Genomic DNA, 8,383 nt, shown 5'->3' on the forward strand with positions numbered 1-8,383 from the left:
AAAAAAATGATGTTTTGAAAATATTTTATTGACAATATGTCAAAAGGATTGGGAGCAAGTTTCAAAAACTTAGATAGGCCTCTCCCATAAAAAATCACAGGTACTTGTGACCCCCCCCCCCCCCCCCATATTAAACCCCCGGGGCAATTGGACATTTTTTTCACAAATTATATTTATTACACTTATTCATCATGTGTACAATATGAAAAAATTGTCAAAACCCCAAAACAATCACTAAAAAAAAAAAAAATACCCACTTATACATCATAAAGGAAAAGGTATGCCACTCCGGTTTGTTTACGTTGAAATTTCCCTAAGTAAAAGCAACGGAAGTGCATTGAAAATGTATGATAACACCGAGAGAGATTATTAGTAGGCAAAAACTCTCTCACGTTATCCAAAAAGTGAAACATTCTCTATGCACTTTTTGATTACCTAAGGAAATTTAAAGTTTACTAATATTTTTAAGGAGATATTGTGGGATTTTTACGAGATGCGGAGTTAATCGGATAGCATGGATGAAGACAGAAATATATGTAGAGAGGGTTAATCGACATTTTAGGTTGAAATTAAATAAATACATGTTTTTAAACTCAGAAAGACCATGGGGGTAAAAATATACAAACCAGAGTTGCAACCTTTTTTTTATAATGTATAAGTGGGCATATTTTTTTTTTTGTGGAGCGATTGTTTTGGGGTTTCGACAATTTTTTTATATTGTCACGTGGTAAATAAGTGTAATAAATATAATTTGTTTCCCCCGTTATATTTTGCATCTGCCAGTACACAGGAATAGGTTTTTTTATAGTTTCTTTACATTTGGCCATTAAAAAGCAAAAGCACACTGGTCACCCCCCCCAACAAGTTAATTAAATCAATATATTAAAAAACATTGATTGTAAGAAATTGCATCTATCTTTTTCCCCCCTTTTTGTTTTATTTAACTTTTCATCTGCCAATATTCTATTGAAAATTGTACGCAATCTTGCTGATCAAAAAGTGTGTTATTACATGTACGTTTTGCGTTCTTGCCTTTTGCTTAATCTCAAGCAAAATGTAACAACACAAAATGCAATAATCAAAAAAACGTGTTATTACATTTTGTAATACATCGTGTTATTACATTTTCCACACAATTTATAAGCAAAATATATAGAGGATATCTATATTGTGTGATTTGATTTTGGTTTTATCCAACGAGTTGAAAGGGGTTATATTTCGCGAGGCTTGCCGAGCGAATTTTACACCATTTCAACGAGTTGGATAAAGCCAATATCAAATCACACAATTATAGATGTTCTATTTATCTAATCGACTTTCGTTTTAACAAAATTTTGAGATTTCCCCCGGGAAACAAATTTAATACTGCCAAAACAAATTGATGACGTATAACTTGATGACGTAGCACCGTTGATGTTTACATGCGTCGGGGAAAAGGAGATCGAGTTCAAAATTTAGAATATTTGCTATCTGTGTCTTTGAAAACATCATGTGAAAATTGCTGGGGCTTTACATCGAACGAACTTCTGACTGAAAGTTGTTAGGACTATGGGGATCGTAAAAATTAACTTTTTTTCCCAAATGGCAGTAGAAATCATGCTAGGCAAGGCTAGGGGCCTAGACTTTGTCTAGATTGTTTGCTGATCCATGGTAAGTTACACCTACATTACTAGGTAGGCATACGTAGTATAATAAAAAAAGCATTGTTAAAGATGTCAAAGGAGTTTTATAACAACAACTTAACTGGTATATGTAGGTTTTACTTTCTCCAAAAACGATCTAAGAGGGGGGGGAGTAACATCTGTCTTCAAATAGCCAACGGGTTCCTTGATAAAATAAGACACTTCTTTGACATCTTGTTTTTAACGATATTGCTACCCTTTATCATTCATTTTATAAGGGCAACAATTTTCACAAATAAAAGTTTCAATAAAATAAAATCTTGAAGCGGGGGTTTTTTAAAAAACCGGAAGTGCTATTGATAAAGCATCTACCCGTTGATAAAGCATAAGTTTATCTAATGGGCTGTATCCCCAACACGTATGAGATAAATTAAATATATGAGTAAATATTTCTACTGATTTATATTAATGATGTATGGTATTTTGTCACAGAGAAACTTCACATTTTGTGTTCAGTAAAATAAAATAAAAACTTAGATTTAAGGAAAGGTTCAATGTATATTCAGTCACACAATATATATACCGTAGATCTGATGTTAACAAACTTTTCTTTTTCAGACTTCAATAAAGATGAAGTTACTGTGTGTACAAGTTATCAAAGACATGCTATCAGAGGGCATCGATGTAAGTTTGTTGTGTTTTAAAGAAAATTTTAAGATTTATTATTAAAAAAATATGAAAATTTTTTATATATGTCAACCTGCTGTGTTTGAATGTTCACTTTTTTTATGTAACATAATTAAATTTCATATAAAGTATAAAACTATAATTTTCATTTTGGAAATATTAATTTTTGGAAAGTAAAAAAAATTATGTATCCTTTTAAAAAAAATTAATATTTGAATAATCATGATAATTGTGTACACCTAGTTATATGCATTCAAATCACACAGTTTTTTTCTTTCATTTCAGTATGAAAAGGTTTATAAAATAACACACGATGCCAAATTTGGTAAGTAGATAGTTTTCACTTATTTTATAATCATTCAGGAGAGTATTGTATAATTTCCATCTTTCAATACTGAGAAAAACACAATAAAAAGTACAGTTCTTTACACTTTAGAATTTACTTGAATCTTAGTTGGAGAAACTTTCTGTGTTTTATTTTATGGTGCAAGTGTGGGAGTTATTTACTCAGTGAATCTCTATTTATTTGACATTTTTTACCTGACCTCCAAAAATGTAGTTATGCAAGACATAAATCGATCGTAAAAATATACAAAATATTGTTTATTATTCATTTATGTCAACATCATAAGTTGAATTCATCTGCCATGTAAACTGACCTTGATCATTTTATTTTGGGACAGCCAATGAGAATTCAGGATCTATAGGAGCAGATCTTTTAAAAATTTTCCCTTTATCCCTGTTTATGAAAAAATAGCACATGGAATGGTTTTTTTATTGATGTTTAGTGATACCAGTCAACGCAATCATTGATAAACACCAACATTTGCTCTATTAAGTTATTCTAAATTTTAAGTGAAAGTCTCAGTACATCACACAAGAACTGTCATGGCTTCCAGGGGCTGACAAATAGATTTTTAAGGCACTAGTCCAAGGGCAAGAACATGGTCAAAATTGACTTGCCCTACCTGAATTTTTGCTTGCCCTACCATAAACTAATTCTGTATTTATAGATATTTCAAAAAAAGGGGGAAAGAAAAAATGCTGAGCAAGCCCCCATGCCCAGCTTTAAATTTATGGCCTACAAATAAATTCTACTTTTGATAAGTCACTTGCCCGCGGGCAAGGGGTTTAAAAATTTTAATTTGCCCACCCCTAAAATTCACTAGCCCCAAAGGGGTGGGCATTGGGATTTGTCACCCCCTGGCTTCTGAGGAGAGTGACTGCATGGTAAACACACAGATTTATTTTACATGGTTTTGCATTTAATTGGCTATGTTGTTGACAGTGACATTTTTTAAAATTAATGTATTAGACGTACCAGAAAGTTGAATGTAAAAACAATTTATTTTCCCTGCAGTCACCCGTATTTGAAAAATACACAATGTATATTTGCACCATAAAGGAAATGCTGTGGAATTGTAGTCCTCTCCAGAAAATATTACGGTAGTTTAAAAAAAAAAATCAGAAAAATCTACATAATTGCAGCCGCAAAAAGAAAAGGGTTTTAAAAACGTGGATAGAAATATAGACTCATATTAAAACTTCCATTTTTAAGTTTACATTTATGTTGATATTAATATATTCAAATATTGTCATTAATAGTCTCATTAATTTATTAATATATCCCCCCCCCCCCCAGAAAAAAAGGGTTTAGTGTGCATTTTTTGTTACAGAGACTGGGAGATGTAAAGGCTTCCATAGCTGCCTTATTTTTATTGTCAAGTGCTGCTAAATATAGCTGTGATGGAGAGACATTGTCCAACGAACTTCAGCAACTGGGGCTCCCCAAAGGTAGGTAGTTCTGATTAACTTCAATAGCCAGAGACCCCCAAAAAAGGTAAGGATTCCAATAAACTTCAATAGTTGGGGCCCCCCCAGAGGTAGAGGGTAAGATACCAGAGGCATAACATCAGCTTTGGAACTAACTAAAACTCAAATTCAAATTAAACCCAAAAAATATATGTTTAGTTGTAATTGCCATGAGTTATTTCGCAACTTGTACTTGACCTTTTGTGCTTAGGTTTCAGTGTCTCAATAATTGATAAATAGGAAGTTTTTTTAATCTGATTTACAGAACACGCCACCTCCCTGTGTAAATCGTACAGTGACAGCTCAGACAAACTTCAAACACACCTCAGGAAAACAAGTCTAAGATGTAAGTATAAAACAAGTCTTACATGTAAATGTAAGTTTAAAACAAGTCTAAGATGTAGGTATAAAACAAGTCTTAGGTGTAAGTATAAAACAAGTCTTAGGTGTAAGTATAAAAAAGTCTTAGGTGTAAGTATAAAACAAGTCATAGATGTAAGTATAAATCATAGATGTAAGTGAAACAAGTCTTAGGTGTAAGTATAAAACAAGTCTTAGGTGTAAGTATAAAACAAGTCTTAGGTGTAAGTATAAAACAAGTCTTAGGTGTAAGTATAAAACAAGTCTTAGGTGTAAGTATAAAACAAGTCATAGATGTAAGTATAAAAGAAGTCATAGATGTAAGTATGAAACAAGTCTTAGGTGTAAGTATAAAACAAGTCTTAGGTGTAAGTATAAAACAAGTCTTAGATGTAAGTATAAAACAAGTCATAGATGTAAGTATAAAACAAGTCATAAATGTAAGTATAAAACAAGTCTTAGATGTAACTACAAAACAAGTCTTAAATGTAAAGTACAAAACAAGTCAGAGGTGTAAGTCATAGATGTAACTACAAAACAAGTCATAATTGTACGTACAAAACAAGTCTTAGATGTAAGTTCAAAACAAATTTTAGATGTAAGTTCAAAACAAATTTTAGATGAACGTAGGTGTAAAACAAGTCTTAGATGTAGGTATAAATCAAGTCTTACATGTAAGTATAAAAACAAGTCTTAAGGCTAAGTGATTTGAAAGTCAGGGTAATAAATTTTTAGCAGTATGTTTGCCCATAAACATTTCCATATTTACATTACTTTTGGTGGAGATCTAACAAATAACTTGAGATATGATTCCATCACCCTAGTTTTTTTGGTTTTTTAATCTTTTAATTATCAATCAAAATAAGAAAATAAATTTCATTTTTCTGTAATACATATAATTCTACAATTGTTTACATTATGGAAATTATGCTGAATCTTTACTGGTTTTAGATGTTATATTTTAGTATCACACCTAGAGAAGACGGAGTGGAGAGTGGACTATATCCTCAGTTCCAGTGAACTTAAGGTCAGAGGAATCTGAGCATTGTGTTTATTGTGAATTTTGGGTTATTCATGTGCGGTCTCATCTGAAGGACCAGTCTTTATTTCTCACACTGGGATTTGAACTCACAGTATAAACTTAAAAGATCAACTCCTTACTATGCGACTGTAGCGCAATTGCTCTAAGCGCTGTGCCATACAGATTGTATAGATCTGAAATGATGAGCTGAAGGAGACAGGGTAGGAAGAGGAGAAATCAGTCAGATATACATGTATAGAGTGGGTAGGATAGGGAGGGAATATATTTGGGTTTTGATAGGAAGTAAGGACAAAAATCTTAGACAAGAGGGTTAAATTTGTTTGGGATAAAAGAAAGGGAAGCTTTGCAGAATGTCAAAAAATTATTTAAAAGTGTTTGGGCTGCATGAAGGGCAGTATATTAGATAGAAAATTAAAGGGAAATTGAAAAGCTATGTAGATACCTTAATCTGTATTAAAATTAATTTTAAAAAAAATTGATCATGTACATGAATGATCATATGAATTTTTTTATCAGGAAGTGAACAAACCATGTGTTCAGATGAGATTACAGGCACGGGAACCCTGACACAGGGGCAACAACTCCTGTCTCCTTCACAGTAGATATGGATAAATTCAGAGTACTTCTAAGTGGTAAGAACAATTTTAACATAACAAAAAAATTTTTAAAGACAGAAAATACAAATAAATTTGTCAAAATATTGAAAATATGGTAACAATTTGAGTCATGTATACATCTGTAAATTGAACTGTATTGTATATTATAGGGTTAATTTTATCCTGTATTACTTTTTGCCCTTTTACACTTGCTAACAATTTTCCCCAATTTTAAATTCGCCAATTCACAGTTCTGTTTAAGAAATTATACATCTCCCATTTTAAATTCGCCCAAATGAGACAAGGGCGAATGGGGGCAAAATTTCCCTGTATACAGTATGTTGTTTAAACGCATAGATTTTCTCAATTCTCTTTCAAAGTTTCACAATATTTGCATTTTCGGTGACAATAAATTGTACTAGATTAACAAGGGTGGTTTTAGGCATAAAGGCGGAAACTTTAACATTGTAGAAAGTTTACAATTTCTTGAAATTTTAGAAATATTTTATTCTTATCATTTACAACCAAATAAGTCAACATATATACCTATCCAGGCATCCACTTTTTGAGATAATATTTACCAAGAAATGAATTTTTGTGATAGATGGAAATGTGTCTATATTCTTGATTGTAATTTTTTGCAGTTTAAGAACGAATTTTTAAATTGGAATGATTTTTCTTAATTAAAATATTTTATAAGAAGTGTATTTTCTTTTATCTCAACAGAACTTAAACAAGCAGAGACAGTCATGGCAAATTTAACGTGACATCACCCCCAGGAATATATAGATAAAAACTTTTTCATTAAGAAAAATTGTGCAATGTACTAGATATGTGTATTTTATACTTATTATTGTAATAAATAATTTAACAAAATTTGAAATATTGTTGTGCATTAATGAATCTTCAAAATATGATTCCAGAAAATTCAGAGTAGAAATGGGGGAAAGCAAAACAAACTCACCAGTATTGTCAGTATGTGTTCCCTGATGCGTGCAAAGTTTAACAAAATAAACACACTTGGGAAACATAATTTGGTTTTGTTAATAAGGCACGAGCTCTGTTATTGTTAATACTTACTGTTCACAGGGTGTGTTCAATTTATTTGTTATACTCTGCAGACATTACTGAGCATGGAGTGACAATAAACATTAAATTCAAATTTGTGTCTACTTTAAAAGATACATGTATCCAATAAGTTGTCACTTGTTTCGCCCTTCATGCAAATTAATCGAAGTTTTAACTAACTCATGCTTCAGAACTGAATTCAGATGTGTGACCAAAGGGCTATTTTATAAAAAATAATCAATTTCATAATTTATGTGTATTAATTGAGTCAGTAACCTTCCTGTTTCTGAAAAAAATTGATGGTAAGATAATCTAAAGTCTTAAAGATGAGATAGGTGTCCAAATGTACAAGCATGTCTGAAATTTTATGTACGTAACTTGGTGTCCACAGTGACTGTTTTTTAAATCAATAAGCTATTCTCTGGTGAATCCTTTTTGAAGTATCTAAACACTAGTTTGCATGTTTTATTGCATGACTTATTTCTGCCTTATTCTATTATAATCAGAAAATATATCCAAGATTACCAATGGACACCGTTACTTACATAAGCACTAAGCAAGTAACATATTACTAGAGATTAACAAGTTGTTAAAATATGAAAATAATGTAATCAATAAGGTATGATGAAGTCATGTTTAATATTATATTTAATGGAATTTATTTAAAAAGTCACAATTTTTATTTCTAGTTTCAAAACAGGAGAAATTATGTATGTACATGTAACATGGACACCTAACTCCGAATCAGGCTTTAAAAAGGAACAAAAAAAAAAAAAATAACAAGACAATCAAACACTTGTCTTTGATACTTTTACTATTTCATTTCGAAGCTTAGTAATAGACCAGCTTTCAAAGAGAATTAATGCAGATAAGTAAATTGTCAAATGGATTGCTAAATATCCTATGTCTTCTACTTTGAGTCTTGTGGATCTTTGTGTCATTGTTACGAACATAATTCAGTCATTTCTTGTAAATCTGAAAGAAAAAAAAAGATATAAAACAAAATACACAATGATGTAATCAATACATATGCTGTTTATATTTACATGTATTATGTATCCTTGAAAAAACGAGAAACTAGGCAATTAAAGCACAAATTACATCTGTATGTCACTACTTCAAGTTTTCGTGTCTCCTTTACGAACGTAATTGCGTAAACGATATGGCAATATTAAAAAAAAATATTCAATAAGTTT

The 8,383-nt window shown here is 31.1% G+C and overlaps 1 pseudogene; it reads left to right on the forward strand.

Moving 5' to 3' along the window:
* The first annotated feature begins 2,240 nt into the window (after positions 1 to 2,240).
* LOC134262388 (COMM domain-containing protein 4-like) lies at positions 2,241 to 7,049 on the forward strand (annotated as a pseudogene).
* Positions 7,050 to 8,383: the final 1,334 nt, after the last annotated feature.

The sequence above is a fragment of the Saccostrea cucullata genome, unplaced genomic scaffold, assembly GCF_032062105.1.
Source record: "Saccostrea cucullata isolate Sc308-1 unplaced genomic scaffold, CSIRO_AGI_Scuc_v1 ctg11583, whole genome shotgun sequence".
Lineage (NCBI taxonomy): Eukaryota > Metazoa > Mollusca > Bivalvia > Ostreida > Ostreidae > Saccostrea > Saccostrea cuccullata.